Raw genomic sequence first — 16762 nt, forward strand, 5'->3', positions numbered from 1 at the left:
TCAGCTAAATTGCTCATATTCATAACTAAACAAATATTCAGTGTGATGCCTTTTATGTGAATACCAAAGATTTGGATTTTTTTTTCTTTTTAATTTGTGTGTGTGTGTGTTGGGTTTTGTTTGTTTGTTTGTTGGTTTTTCTTTTTTCTTTTCCATCCAAGGGACTATCTATCTGTTTATGAATACTGTTTCTTGAATGGCAAGAAGCTTTGCTAAATCCATGCAGCCATACAGAATACAGACTTTTTTCATATTTTCTAGCTGGTAATTTCTGAAGAGTTTGACTCATGTATACCAGGTGATATATCATCAGATACAGCTTTGATAAATATGAACTGTAAGGCTTTATTTATCCTTATAGACATCTATTACAGACATCTATTATAACCTTCCCATTACCGTACTATCATAAAAGAGCCCTTGTTACTACAAGATCAACTATTTCAACTGACCCTGATGAGCAGCAAGGTTCAGTTGATCACCAGTAATTCATCAAACCACAGCATCTCAGCCATCTCAGTCAGCAGTCTGTGGTTGCCCTAAAGGTAGCCTGATGAGAGACCGAGTGGCTCAAAACTTTCTGAGAATCAGGTCTTGTTAGTTCCTAAGTCCCTAGCCAACTATAGGAAGCTAGGCACTGTCTAGTTGATCCTTACTCGTGGAAGACAGTGACAGAAAAACAACAGGAAAGACTCGGTGTAGTGTGAGAATATGCAAATATTGGGAAAGAAATTTTCAGCATTTACAAACTTGCATCCTGTCATCATATTCCTGGTATTCAGAAACCTGCAAATATGTCTACATGTTGGAAAAGACAACAGACAATTCTTACTTCAACTATTTCCTGGACTTTGTTGCAAATGGAAATACTGGTTCTGAACCGTAGCTATGACAAGGCAAATAAACATGTTCATGTCTGATAAAGCTTTCTGTTTGTTCAACGTGATGCTGTGGTAGTATTCAACATTCATCACAGGTGACCTGGTTCTCCTTTATATATTTACATCCCTGTTTAGAAAGTGCAGCCGTTTTAATTTGGCGATATTTAAAACCCACTTTCAAGCATATAAAATGATGTTTTAATGAAAGGAAACAAAGGCAAGATTGTAAGGACGTGTAGTAGCTGTAGTTTTAATATATGTACTCAAGATGGCAGTATGAAAGCAGGAAACAAATGCTTCTGTAGGGACTTCCCAAAGCTGTTTTGGATTTTCCCTGTTCTTGATTCTGTTGCATTCTTAATAAGTCTGAACAGTTTAAACCACATAAAAATCCAAATTTTCTCATGTATGGCAATGAGAAACACCCAGAGAACAAATATTCAAGACAGGTTAGAAATCATTAAAACATGCAATATTAACAATAGAGTATTGACAGAGTAATGCACTTTTTGACAGAAATTCATTGACAGAATAAACAGTTTCAAAACACCAAATCATAAAAATAATAGCATTCGACTAAATCTTGGTGAACTTCTAGTGAAGACTAAAGCTTCTATGAATGTAACTGCAATGGGTTCTTCTACCATCAAAATGACAGCTATGATATTTAAAGGAAAATCTTGGTTCTCATTCTGAGTGGCAGGTTTTTTTCCTGTATTTTAATCTATTACCCATCACAGATGTCCCCCTTCTATCCTTTTGCCTCTCTGCCTTGTATCTCCTTCATGCATGCATACACGTACGTCCTTCTGTCAATGCACGTGCAATATCTCATGTAATTGTTTTTGTCCCTAATAAATGTCTGATGTGTTTAACTACAAACCAACATAATGTATCCTTTGTCTATAGAGCTGAAAATAATTTGATTTTTGTCTCATGGAGCAATAGAGTTTGATGCTGAGAAGCTTTAATACTATTAAAATCAGATTATGTTTGAACGTTTGTGTCAGGTATCAATTGGGAAGTTATTTTATGGTGTTTTATAATACAGAAGTAATGATTGTATAATAGGCTCTAAACGAAGGTAAAACAAAAGTTCACAGTAAATTGGTGACCAACACTGGGAAATACTAATATGGTGAGAAGATATCCATCTGGAGCCAAACAAATTCTTACAAAGAACTTCCCAAAAGAAATTCCTATAAAAACACAGTATTTCCACACAACTAGAAAATGAGGTGTGTTAACTTTTTGTGACAATGTAGCAATATTAAAGTAGCAATGTGTAAATACTCCAGGCCTCATTTATATCTCTAAATCTTCCATCAGCATGTTTCCCTTGACTGCAAACTAAAACAATGTGTGAGAGAGGGAGAAAGATGTCTGGTATTACAGGTTATGCTAAACCATATTTCAGTCTTTCTGCCTAATAAGAGGCCTTTTTGTTATGTTTAGAGAGGAGCGTGGTGACTGAGAGATGACTACGGGCAGCCAATGGATATGAGAAGTGAAAAAAAAAAAAAAACTTGGCTCAAATTCTACTATAAGTTCCTGGTGCGTGACTGGAAGAAGCAGTTGAATCATTACCTTGTCTTTGCATGTGGCTGGAAAATACCATGGTGGTGTGAATCATCACTGTCCTGTAACTTCTCTTTCTTACCGTAAACACACAGTGTCTGGAAAAGTACTGTAGAACAAATGTTACTCTTTTGTAATTCTGGTTTAGGAAGAGATGCAACTAACAAACATCAAGATGGTTAGTCCTCTGTTTGCATCTCTGGAGCTTGGGTAAGCTTTTGTACAGAAATCTTCTTGAGAACTAAGCATTGATGTCACAGCCAAGATTTCCAAAAACTGGGTTTGCCTGCGTGTTATTTGCCTGCATATCATCTGTTAGGAGATTAGCACATGAGAGTGTACCTTTCCCCTTAAAAATGGATGTCTCCTAAGTTGGTCTAAAGGAGAGCTCTTAGAAAGGGAGTAAATGAAGCAGAGTTTGCTATATTCCTAAAGTCTTAGAAAGCATGAAGATAGAATAATATTCTGGATTTTGATGGCAATTTCAAGTTTAAAACTGTCTCCAGTTTGACAAAGTAGGGTATACCAAACAAGTCACCATAGGAAATGACCAGAGTCTGGGTCAGTGTTTTTGTTTCTCATGAAATAGGAGAATGATCTGCAAAACCCACATCATCTACCATCATTTATCAATGGGGATACACTATGGTAATCTTTACTCCTTATTAATAGAAGTTATGGGAAAGAGAGGGAGATGTTTGTAGACTTACTTGGGTTTCTTACTCCTAGTCTGCAGCAGCACTTCCAAAGAGTTATATGTAGCCATCTGGTTACCATCTGGGGCTTATCAAACAGCATGGGACATTTCCAAGTAGTTATGCTGCCAAAAAACTGAGCATCCACAGCTTGTGTATAAGAGTACCTGAAGGAAATATGCCTACTATATAATGGAAGCCATGCGTAATGAGCATATGAACCACTCTGGCTCTTTGTGTAATACTTTCTTTGAGTATTTGAGGCCAAATTCATTTAGGTGACAGTAGACATAACTCTTCTGACTTATTTCAGACTGAGTCTGGCCTTTGCTTTCTGAGCTATAATCATGCTAGCTGAAATTGCACTTTCTGGCATCAGTAAGGTAAAGCTACTTTTGTAGGACTCAGTAAATACCAAGGGTTTAAACCTCAGTTGAAGGCAGCTATACAGGGTGAGCATGGCTTCATGGATGTTCTACCAAAAGATCAATGCACCTTGCAACTCCTCCATGTCTTTGCTCTGCAGCAGTGCCTACTCCTTGGGCATATTTGGATCTGTAGAACAGCCAGAGGAGAGTTACAACCATAAAATCCATTTCCTAGACATCTGAATACAGCAGGAGTGCAGTAAGCCCATCATGACCACCTGAGTTTACAGACAAAAGAATGATTGCATCCCTTTACATCTGCCATGCTTGGGCAATGGGTCATCTCTTCAGATGTAACAGAAAGTAAAAATCTTCTGCATTTCTATTCCTTCTATCTCTTGCTGAAAATACTGTTCTAGGAACACACATGGAGACACACACACACACACACAAGTGATTAAATGAAACAAATCAGATGGCTTGGCTTTGATACTTCCTGTCCTTTCTCCACATAACATTTGGGAATTCCCTGAAATACACTCCAGTGCTATTAAGCTACCGTTGGACAGAGAATGTTATGGACTGCTTCTTCCATTTGCATAAACTGGTGTAGTTTCATGGAAGGTAATGAACTCCCACATTGCACCTAGTTGAGGATTTAGCCCAAGGCCTACTATGACTTCTAGTACATTTCCTACAGAACAGTTATGTTACAACCCCTTCCTGAGATCAAGCTGAAAGTGCCTGTAGAAATGGCCCAGTTCATGACTTAAGCTCTTCCTTCAGGATATTTGTAGCATTCATACCACTACTGTGAAGGATTTTATAATCCTATGCTTCCATTTGTCATCAGCTGCAGAAAGTGTAACTCATGGGAGGAAGGAGGACAAAATATTTGTCTCTCTACAAGCAAAAGTTTAGCAAGTTGTCTGGACTAGAGGTAGGCAAACTGATACACGATAAAAAAAAAATAATAATAATAAAAAAAGTCATTTTAGGTCATTCAAGCTTGACATTTTGCTAAATATAACAAGTTAAATATGTACCAGAACATTTCAGGAGGATTTTGAACAGAACAGTGAAGTTCTCTGTCCTCCTGATTTTCAGTTTGGACTAAAATCAGAAATTCCAATATGTTTCAGGAAAGTGGAAACATCCACGTACCATATTTAAGGTTGAAATTGAAGATACTTAATTGCCTTCTAGCAAAATAGGAGACAGGCTGATGGGACACCCCTGGAAAAAAAAAGTATAGATGAGTTCTGCTCTGCAAACAATAATCAAATCTGAGGTAAGTATATGGAAATTTCTTTCTTCTCCCTTGCCAAAGGAGATGCAGGTTGTTGGGACACAATAAAGGAGAGGATTAGTGAATTAGGGCATAAAAGGAGTTACAATAATGGAAGTGATCCAAGTAATCGCCCTGTAGGAGAACACGTAGTGCTCTTCTGGTGTCTATCATGGATGAAAAATGATAAGGTAATAAGAGATCTGGAATTTGGCAATAGGGTAGGTGACATTGGTATGTAAAGTAATTATGCCTTCACAAAAAAAAAAAAAATTGCATGCTTGCCTGCTTAAGACAAACAGTAATTGTTATAACCTAGGTTCAGTTTACAGTTAAAAAAAAATTGAACTACCATTAAAAAAAAAATCATGGAAATTGGAACTTTAAATTTATTAACTTAAATTAAAGTAAAAATCTTTGTACAAACAAACCTTGTGCCAAAAAATGTAGTCCAACATGGTCAAATGTCTCATTGATTTATGAAAGATTGTTCAATTTAAATAAATGTCTCACTCATTGTTTTAAAAATGTATATTTGAATTAGAAGAACATTCTAGAATGTTTTGCTTCTTATTCTGTCTCTGGCTTTTATCCCTTCCAGGTAACATGCTTAAAGCCCCCGGTTCTGTTTTTTTGGAATATTCCCAGCTTCTCAATCACAACTTTGCTTCATGAGTAGGATTGAGGCACTGCAGTTAGTGGTGTTAAGACAGTTTCCTGGTTTTGACTGATCACAGCTGAAAAACAACTAACTGCTAAGTTTCAGTGAGCAGACAGTATTGACCTAGGCAAAATCTTATAAAAGAATGAAGTCAGAGGTATGGAAGCTTAACAGGAGATTATTTTTTTTTTTCTTTAAAGCTAAAAAGTTGTAAGAAAGCTGGAAAGTTGTAAGAAAGCTGTAGTGGTGGCCGTGCCTTGAGTGGGTAAAACCTTGAGCGGGTAAAGTTTTGCCAAGACAATAAAGATTACTGGATGTGGAGGTCTCAGGGTCTATATTGTCCTTGGGTGGAAACTTCATGGAGCCTGTTAACGCATTGAGTATCAATTGATAAAACTCATTGGAGAAGAGCTGAGTGCTTGAGTGTAGGCAGTGATCAACACAATGTAAGTATGAGCTTGAGTATTTGAGGGAAAACAGCCAGAAGCACAAAAAACTTCAGATTTGCAAACATACGTTGGGAAAAATATGAAGAACAGACATAAATGAAGAGTGTAAGTAAAGACACCACGAGGACAGAGGGAGATGAGAACAGAGTAAGAGGGGTTGCAACACTGAAGATTTTTTCACTTAGGAAAACAAACAAACAAACAAACAGGACTGAGAGACCAAGGGAAATATAAATGGTTTTCAAGATGTTGAGAAGGAGAAGGAAACATGACTGTCAGACAGAAAGAAGAGAATAAACGATTGAAGATTCTTGAAAGCCTAGTGAAGAGGCAGGATCTCATTACCCAAGAGCCCTGGCTAAGAAACTGTAGACTTACAATTTGAGCAAATCCAGTAGAAAAAGTGTTACTTGTCAGGATGTATTAAATACAAGAATTAGATGAGACTGTAAGGTTAAAGAGACTTCTGATAAGAGCCAGAAGAATTAACTGATTTCCTGCTGGGACAAGTGACACAAGTGTCCCATTGGTTGAGCCTCCTGGTTGAAAAATACATTCAGTCACTTAAAAGCTCACGATATCACCAAAGTTCTTCAAGTCCTTAGGAGAAAAAAAAAAAAAAAAAAAAAAAAAGGCATGACAAGATCAGGAAGCAAAAGGATATCATAAGATAGTGAGTGCTATTTTAGGGAGATATTAGAAGAAAGAATAGAGTCCAAAAGGAATGAATAAGTGTACTGAGAGAGGGAAGGGAATGAGGATAAAATTGTCTTCAAATACAGAAAACATAGGGGTAGAGTGAGAATGAAGCTGAATAAAACTGGCGGAAGAAAATAAAGAGAGCAAGCTTTTCGAGTCATATAAGTGGAAAATCTCAGGAGAAAAAAAAAAAAAGAAGAAAAAAAAAGAAAAAAGAAAAAAGAAAAAAAAAGAAAAAAAAGAAAAAAATTTGAAAGAAAGAAAGAAAAGATAAGAAAAGAAAAAAAATAGAAACCACTAAGTAATAATAGTCTCAGTTTCTCTGAAAACTAAATTAACTGTTGTCTTCTCAGTTTTCACAGCTCAGGATGAAATGTGAAAAGCATAATATCCAGTAGGAGAAAGAACAAAAAGGTATAGGGATCTTTTTCTGGAAAGTTGTTAGTGATGCAAAATTGGGAAGCATCTGCAATACAGAAAAGCGTCATGCTATCATACAGTACCTCATGACCTTGGAGACTGTCATAACAGTAATTGTATAGCTGTTGATTCTTCAACAGGATGCAGTTACAGAGCAATAACAAAAAATCTATGCTATAAGTGGTAAGAACTGTATGACTGAGAGGAAATGAACTAGGATGTCCAGCTGATTAGATGAGGGCTCTGAGTTGTTAACACAGAGCAAAGAACCTAAGGCAGAACAATAAGTATTTCCAGCAAGTTAAATAGAATAATATCATGTAAATGTCATGACTGAGTACTGAGTACAGTACTGATCACCTGTGTTTCAGAATGACCATCTATATGTGCTTATGTGCATTGGTCAGCTAAGACTAGTGAAGGACAAAATAAATCATACCTGTTTTTGCATAGTATTTGAATTTAATTGTTATGTAACTATTTAAAATCACTAGAGTGAAAATAACCTCTTAAATCCCTTTCTATTTTTATTTTCTAAAAAAAATCTAAGTTAGCGGAAAGTGAATTCTGGCAGCATTTACAGAACTGATGCCGCAGCTTCCCAGTTCTTCTGTTAGTGAATTTTCTAAGTGTCGAAGTATTCTGATACAACTAAAAACAAACAAACAAACAAACAAACAAACCTAGCTTAAACTAAAGGTACTGTACCACCACAGTAAACTAAGCTCATTCAATCTAAATATTAACTTATTCTGTCATTCATCACTGCAATATTGTGCATTTAGTTGTTTCACACCTTCCTTTTAAGATCCGTTTTTCTTCACATATTCCAGTCTACAAACCTCACTTTCCAGAATTATGATATCTCTTGCTATCTTTAGATCCCTTTTTAATACCTTTAGATATCAATAGCATGACTATGTAGGGAAGTCAATCTCTATTGATGGTAGATCTAAAACTAAGAGTCTTGATTTTCAAGAAGTAACTTAATCTGCGACCATACCAGATCAAAACATAAACCTGATTCCTTTTGCTTAGCTTTCTGGTTACAAATAAAGGAAAAAAAAAAAAAAAAAAAAAACTATATAAAATTACAAATTAGTGGAGGTAATACAACTGTTACAGCAACTGTTATGCTAATATTTTAGGCATGTGGATACAGCTGTGAAAATGTGAAATAATTACAATGCTAAATTACATCTTAGTGCTGTAAGAATCACAGCCTATTTGGTGCTATAAGACTCTCAACCTGTTTTTGCATAGGTCCCAGTCTTCATATCCCCATGTAATATCATCAGTCAAAACATTTCACTTGCGAAAGGTTTTCATTTCAATCACTGGCTTATTATTAATAATATATTACATTCTGATAGGCTTCAATAGACCTTTAAAAGCTTCAGTTCAGCCAGAAGAAACGTTCAGATTCTCAAGACGAAGAAATTCCTTGTCTGTGCAGTTTTCCTCTTCTGCTACCATTAGCTGAACTCTTCTTATTATCCTCTTCTCCATAAAAATCATTGCTCAGCTTCTGTTATGTCTTTGTTGCTATGCTAACACTTTCTGTTGTACTATAAAGGTGACGTCTCTCCAATCTACTGATCAGAATGCTATCAGGAAAAAGAGATCAGAGATATAAACTTGATTTTTTCAAGAGTATTTGCTGAAGGACTCTTATGTTTATCACCTTTCCTGTCTGACCTTCATTTTGAACTTGGAGGTGTGTAATGATGAACCTCTGCACAGGATGAAAGGACTGCTAACTGTTGTTAACATTTGCTTGACTGGTAACAGATGTTCGTGACAGAGACAACTTTTTCTGAAGTGTTTGCTGTTTCTTTTCTCAGGTTTAATGTACAAGGGAAGGAGATTATTAATATTCTGATCGGATGCCATACTTTCCATGAATCCATTTTTCTCTCTCTTCACGGGAGCCAATCCTGACCCATTTCCACAATGTTATCAATTTAAAAGTAACTTCCATTCATATTATTTCAAAATCGAGAATAATACAAGGAAGCATTACTAGAATCAATATCTGATGTCTTATAATTCCTTCTCTGTGGCCTGTGTCAGTTTAAGTGTTATATTCCACTCAGCGACAAGAAAAAGAAAAGTGATTTGTGATTTTTTAGGCTGTCAAGGACACAGCACTTCCACTGAGTGATCTTTCCTCTCATCCCTGTAGAAATCCCTGCACCTGTGCTTGAAGTCTTCGACGTCTCAGCTAATGAAGTAGGTTCTATTTATAACTCTTCAAATCTCCAACAGTTTTTGATGAAATACAGTCAGTCCTAAAAGCATCTGTGCCACACAAGTAGTTTCTCAGACTGGAACTTCAGACCAGCTCACAGAAAAAAGACAAACTGGCCTTTCCTGCCTTCTCCTCCTTATGTCAGATGTTGTCTACCAAAAGCCAGTTTCATTTATTCACTCTTAAAAGGAAGGAATCTGAACCATAATGTCAACTGAAAACTTAGTAATAACTGCATCAAGTTACTCCTGATCATCTTTCTGTGGCCTTACAACTTCTGCTCAGATGGTGCAGAGACTGTCAGCCTACACTTAGAAAACGCCACGTGAAGTCATACAGCTTCAGCTGCATCCACGCAGTTACCTCAGCTCTCAGATCATCACAGTAAGCTGTTGAAACACAGCAATTTGACTACAAGTCTGAGTTCTAAACTTTTATACTTCAGTCAGTTTTCCTCCCTTTTGAGGGATCTGTAACAAGTGACACCTTTTAAGGAGATTTGGGCTGAATAGTGCAAGTCTGAATGCGTGATGCTGTGGGCCACAATCTCTGAAAAAGGGTAGATTGTCATGGTTGGGAAGTTTCCTGTATGAGCATACTCACCTCTTTTCCTTTGTCGGTCATCGATAATTTCAGTCACATAAATGACCCTACAATCAAAAATATAATTTTCCAGCTGTGGGCTTGAAGGCATTTGATAGTACAGAATAAGTTAGACTGTTGCTATCGAAATCCCCTGAAGAGGCCAGATCCAGGCAGACTAGAGCTGATCAGTTTTAACATAGGAACACTTTCTGTGGGTGAAGGAGGAAAGAGAGAAGGGAATCAATGAAGAAGAGAGAGCTTCTGGAACAAGCTACTCTCTTGGATAGTTATTAGACAGCTAGCAGGAATCTAGTGTGTCTGAAAGGAGGATTCCTGGGAACTATATCTTGCTTTAGAAAATGGAAGACTGGAGCTCCCATTTTCTCTCCAAAATAGAAGAATACGGGATAATTTCCTGGGCCTCCAGCTGTGACATTTTAGTATGCAATTTTCCTCAAATAAAATTGTCTGAAAACAACAACAACAAAAAAGGATCTTTGCAATTTCTCTGGCTCTGTGCACAACTCTAGAGAAACAAGAAGTTGTCTTACTGTTTCCTCCAAATAATATACTCCATGTATCCACCTCAGCAGCTCTGCTCATAGCACACTGTGGCACTGGCCTGTTACAGTGCTGCAGAAGGACTGAAAGGGTCTATTTTAAAGGGCATAAGCTTCAAGACTCAGCCCTGCTTTCACTGAGTCTTTGATTTCAAACGAGGGAGAAAGAACTACTGTGTAGGCATGAAAATGGAGAGTCAGAAACAGCCACCTGCTATAGAGAGAGAGAATGTACTCATCCCACATGATGGTGGTAGCAGCTACGCTGCTGTGTATTATGCCTCACATACAGTGCCAACGGGCAGTCTATGACCCCTGTGATACATCTGTCCCATATTCCCTGACTGAAGAGAGGACAGAAGGCTGAGAAGTAAGAAGCTTATTTTAGCTGACTGGGTTACTAGAACACAAGCATAATTGACAGTTTTGCTGATATAGCAGACTTAAACTTATTGTTTGGCTTATGCAATGAGAAAAACGAGAGAGCGATAATAAATGAGAAGTAGCCAGGCAGACTTTATCTCATGACAAGCTGAAATGATTCATGCTAATTTATATGGTGGCTCTAATGTCTTGCGTTAAACTTTGTTCTGTAGCTATTCTCTGTTATCAGTTAAGCCTGCTGTGCATACAGTCACAGAAGCTGGGGCTGGGCTCATCCCAGATCAAGTAACCTGACAAATGTTAAGAGGAGGTATCCCTCATGGATCTGCACAGGGCCAGCTCAGGACCAGGCCTGCTCAGACTATCCACTCATGTAGTCCACTTCCAGTGTTGTTGACCTGGGAAGCTTCCTAAGACAGACACAGCACCACACCAGATCTGCTCTGAGCATTGCTGCTGTACTGAGTTCAAACTGGCAGGCCCTCTCACAACCTGAGACTGCAGGGCTTTGCCAAAACTACCTTTGATCCAGTAGTGTCATCTCTGGGAGGGAGCTAAGAAGCCAGATTTGACCTAAGCCACTCAGATGAGAACTGGGGCTACACAGAAGGGAACAGAAGTAAGAGAGGCACCCGCACCATGTCTGCATGCAGGCAGGTCAGATTTACAAGTGTTAGTGGTATGTATTGCATGAAAGCTGACAAAATGCTTCTACTGTGCTTGCGTAAATATAAGCCAAAACCAAACAGCTATGTGGAGAGCCAGCTCCATTTTCTTGCATCCATGACAGAGTTAATCTGCAACCTGGATAAACAGTCCATGGATAATTGGGATTGAAACACACGATATATCAGCATTCTGTTGGCATATTTGAGTACTGACACATCATTTATTTCCCATAGACTATGCATACAAAGCTGAAAACAGAATCTTCAACATTTACAGAGAAATGGAAAAGAATCTCCTTTTTATTTTATTTTATTTTTTTATAACACCTTCACACAGTTTTATCTACATGTACCAAAACAACTAATTAAAAATATATTTTAGGGAGAATCCCCATGCACAATAGAATTGATTTGAATTCTTGTAATTACTAACCTTAGTTCAGAATATAATGTGAACACGAGGGCAAATAAATTGTGAGAGATTTAGTAGTTGACTAAAACCTGTAAAATAGTGCATAAGGAGATTCTAAAATCAACCTCTAATGGTTCCACACATACACTTTAAGACCTTTGAATATGAGCATCTCTATATGACCAGGAACAGTCTGAGAATTGCTAGGTTCAGTTTCCTTCTCAAGTCTTATCTTAATTGACTCACACTGAAGTGAGTCACCCTGTATTGAGTTTCAGGGACTTCATAGCTTATCTCTCCAGGACTATCTTCTACGACTGACATCTAAAAGATCTCTTCAAGTTCATAATTTGTAGAGCCTTCTTACTGGGATTGTTGATTCAGCTTAGCTGTGGCCTAAAACCTATTTGCCCATCTAGTTCTCCTTCAGCTTCTCATGTTAATCCAATGACCTCTGTTTTATGAGAAATGAGATAGGTAACCAAGTCCCCTTAAAATGTATCTCATTGGTATCAATGCTGTGGAGGTAGAAGGGTTTTCACAGATCAGGAGTCTAAATTCTAAGTTCTTGTGCCTAATGTTTCGTACTGCTTGGCACCTTGTCTAGCTCTTGGCACCTTGTGTAGGCGATCTGAAACATTCCTCTACTGGCAAGATATTTAGATATAGGTAGAACTTACACTATTTAAAAATATCCTTAAGTGCCAGATGCATGAGGATATTTTAGGATATAACCTCCCACTGATTTCAACAGACCTGGTATTCACTTCCTACTTAGAAAATTAGTCACCTACATATTATGCAGAAAGATTTGAATGGCCATGTCTTCCCTCTGTCCTCAGCATATTCCCACACCTGCAAGCACGATAAGTTAGAAACACAAACCAGCCATGCCAGCACAATCTTATTTTATACTGGTAGGTAGGTATGGCTTTCTTTTTGTACTGTCTACATTCTCATAAAGTAAGAAGAACACATTTTTCTAGTATAAAAATAACAGACAGAGAAGTAATAATACAAATCACTGCAAATAAAAACAGCTTACTGTTTTTATTTTCAAAAAGCATATTCAGTATGCCAGGAAATCTTTTGTTTAGGAAGGTGAGGATTTAAATACAAAATAATGCATTTTTGTGAGAATATTACTTGTGTCTACTACTTTTTAACAGAATCTAGGAAAAAAAAAACTTACTCTCTTCCTGCTGATTCAGCAGCTCTGTAGCATAAAAATATTTCTTATGATGGAAATCAGACTTCAAAGACAGAAGAAAACTTAAGAAAAGAGTAAACAGTGACACCAAATCAAAACTGCAGAATCCATTCTATGAGTCAGCTTTGCATAATGATGGGCATAACAGTTTTTAAGATCAGGTAAGTGGCTAGATAAATGCATCCTTACTGGAAAAGAAATAGAACTCGGTATAATTAGCTGATTTTGAGAACAGTGAGAGTACTGAACTACCAGATAAGCAACATCCGTTTCTTGTTTCCACTGGAGAATATCATATACTGATCTAGATATCACTCTGATACATTGCCATTTAGATTATTATGCCAGGAATAGTATTGCTGAAAAACATGTCAACATAAAAACTACGAGTCCATTACAAGAATTTATGAAGTATTAGGATTTTAGGATTTAAATGAAATACAAATTTTAGGATTTAAACAGGTAAGGCTAACATCACTCTAATGACTAGTTTCAGTATTCCAGTGAATCCAGTGTTGTATTCCCAACTCAGTTGTGTTCCCAACTCACCCCATGTTTCCTCCTTATAAGATTCTCTATCTTTGTACTCTCTGTCAACACTCTTCCTTTCATCTGAGAAATCTCCATGTTATTATCTAGCTGCTAATGCTCCAAACTAAAATAAAAGTTTGCCAAATTAGAGCCTTGAAACTAAGGTTTTCCAGTTTCCTATTACAAACTAATGAACTACCTCTTCTGCACTGAGGCAAATTTTGATTTTCTTTGTTCTCCCATTTACCTGGAGGATCATCACTTATTTTCCTTACTCTCTCATTACTTCGTAGCGTGATGTTCTGCCATTTCTTTCTGGTTTAGTACAAAAATTGAAAATGGACCCAAAGTGACATAAGATATTTATTACTCAGATAGTAGTTACAAGTATGTAACAGAACATAGGCTTCTTCAACCCTGCCCCACACGTCCTGTCTCCAAAGCTAAGCTGCTGAAAGGAAAAGTTTCTTGTATCACCTCTTTTCTCCTAGACAATGCTGTCACCACTGAGTAATAATAGAACAGTTTGGGATTTGGAACTGAAGCCACCTTACTGGTCAAACATAATTACTATTACTAATTACTAATTAATTGTTTCAGGAGTACCTCATGCTGTTTGAACACTAGGCTCAGGATGCTGTTTCTTAAACAGACAAGTCACCTCAGATATCCTAAGATAAGCAAGACATCCACACCATGCTACCAGCATGAAAGGATACCTATAACTGGAGGCAGCACAGAACATGTACAAACAGCACCAGATGCCTATCTGGGGGGATTTTTAGTTTATTTGATTTATCATCCACTACATCCTGGGGCACAGTCAGTACTTGGTCCAGTCGTGACCAGTTAATAGACTTTCTGGCGCAAACAAGCAATGTGTGGCATCTTATTTCCCCAGTTCTGGAGGGCTGAGAAGACATCATTTTATTTTCAGTCACAGCTGCTTATGGCCTCAGAAAAACTGCACATGAATGTCTGCAACCATTGACTTGTATCAGAGATGTGCTTGCAACAAATTCATAATAGGTAACAGCTAATTTTACTGAGACAGTGCATTTCTTCAGCTTTACCTGTCACCTCATTATTCTCCAAATACCAAACACTTCTTTTTTATCTTCAAAAGCTGCAAGGATTCTAAATCTTATTTTTATAATAAATGCAATACCTGAAGTAGGCAAGCAGTGGTTCATGGGTGATGAATCCAGTCTGCATTAGCCTGTCAGACTGAAAATAATAGGGATTAGGGATTACAGGTTGAAATCCAAATGTCATACCTATTTACAGGCTTTAATATGTCCAGTCTACTATGGGAGAAATAGTATTAGCAAGCATAGTTACTTACCTAGCTATCATATCTCCTAGTACAAACCTACATGTGCACAATTAGAATAATTGCCTAGAATGAGTATATGGTTTGTAAAATGAGTAAAGCTTTTTTTGCTGGACAAATCAAATGAACCTATTTTTCTTTAGAGGACTGATTTTTCTGTGTTATCAACACAGTTCATTTGGCTGGTTTAGCTTATATATTTGCTGTAGATGACAGGCATCCTTGAATTTCTCAGGACTGTGAATGTATTTTTATGCAGTGTCTCTGCCATGGCCTTTGGCTGTATAGACAAGATCCCACCTAGGAACTGTTCTGTACTAGCCATCAGTTCTGAGAACACTGCTCTTTTTCTTAGTTACCCTCATCCCAGTACTAATTTTTCTTGAAAATTGTTCTAGGATGGACAGATCTCTTTTCTATGGTATTTTGGGTAATCATACCCACAGTATCAATATAATGTCCATTGTCAATACCCTTCATTCTTAACAATGCAAGTTCTCATTGGCTCATCATATGGTTGTCGTGAGTTTCCTCAAAATCTCTTTCATATTATTCATTCCAGGCCTCAAGTTCAGTCTAATTTCTAATCGACAGTTCTGTTAATTTCTAAGAAATGCGCTTAAATTTTCAGTATTCACATTGTTCTTCAATTCCATTCAGTCTCTGTACCATCTTCTAGAAAACATATTTCTCGTGTTTCAGTTTTATATGGAGGACAGTACTATATGTATTTCTGTAAGGGGTCAGGGCTAACCTCCTTTGGCTGAGTTAATCAGGAGTCATTAGAACATAAAGTGCATTAAATGCTGCTATTTCCAGAGAAGAGCCTGCCTTTGAACTGTATTTTTCCCACTCCACTGTAATATATTGTATGCAGATGAAGATGGAAAATAAGGTAAATCTTTTTTTTTTTTTTTTTTTTTTTCCAGATAGTTTCCATGGATAATAAAAGTAGCCTGTCCAAAGGTTCCTTTGTTTTCAATTTCAGTAAAAAATAGTTTTATCTCCTTGAAGCATGAGAATGGTAAAGAAAACAAATTCTTTTTCCATTTCAAAAAGTCTGTAATTGAACACATTTGCCATTGCAACAACTGAAGGCAGAACATTTCATTGCAACGACTGAAGGCAGAACATTTCAATCTGTCTTGTGGCTATCCCTTATTGAAAAAGTATCCCTGAGCATTTCTGTAAATACTGGAATTATATCTGATTAGGTTACAAGCTTCTGATTATGATGTTTTATTAAGTCACATTATAGTTTAGTGCAGAGTTGTTAGGATGATATGAAGTGGTTCATAGGCATATATGGTTAGCCCAGCTACCTTGTGACAAATGGAGTAAAAATGTACAGGGAATGGGTCATGGGAGCACAGTCAATAAAATCATACATTTTTCTTTCACTTTTTATTCCCAGGGCCCTGTTCTGCAAACACATTAAATTCCTAACTGCCTGACAGAGGATGGTATCAATCTGTGTGTTAGTGCTTATTGATTAGCTTTGCTAGGATATGTGCTGCCAGCTATAATAAGCAGAAACATTTCAAGTGAAATTGATCACATTGGTCCTAAAAGTTAGAGCATTTTTGTGGGAAGTCCTCATGTAACCATCTGATTTAAAACTTTTTAGTTTTGAAATCAATATCCTCAGACCACAGCTGGAAGAGATTGTTTCTAATGGATTTTTTTAAGTCAGTGCTTTCTCAGTACCAATATTGATATGTTACAAGTGAATATGAGGCCATGTTGACCAAGCTTATTTTGATATCTTCCTACAAAGCCTAAGGTTCAA

Source organism: Anas acuta, chromosome 1 (assembly GCF_963932015.1).
Source record: "Anas acuta chromosome 1, bAnaAcu1.1, whole genome shotgun sequence".
Lineage (NCBI taxonomy): Eukaryota > Metazoa > Chordata > Aves > Anseriformes > Anatidae > Anas > Anas acuta.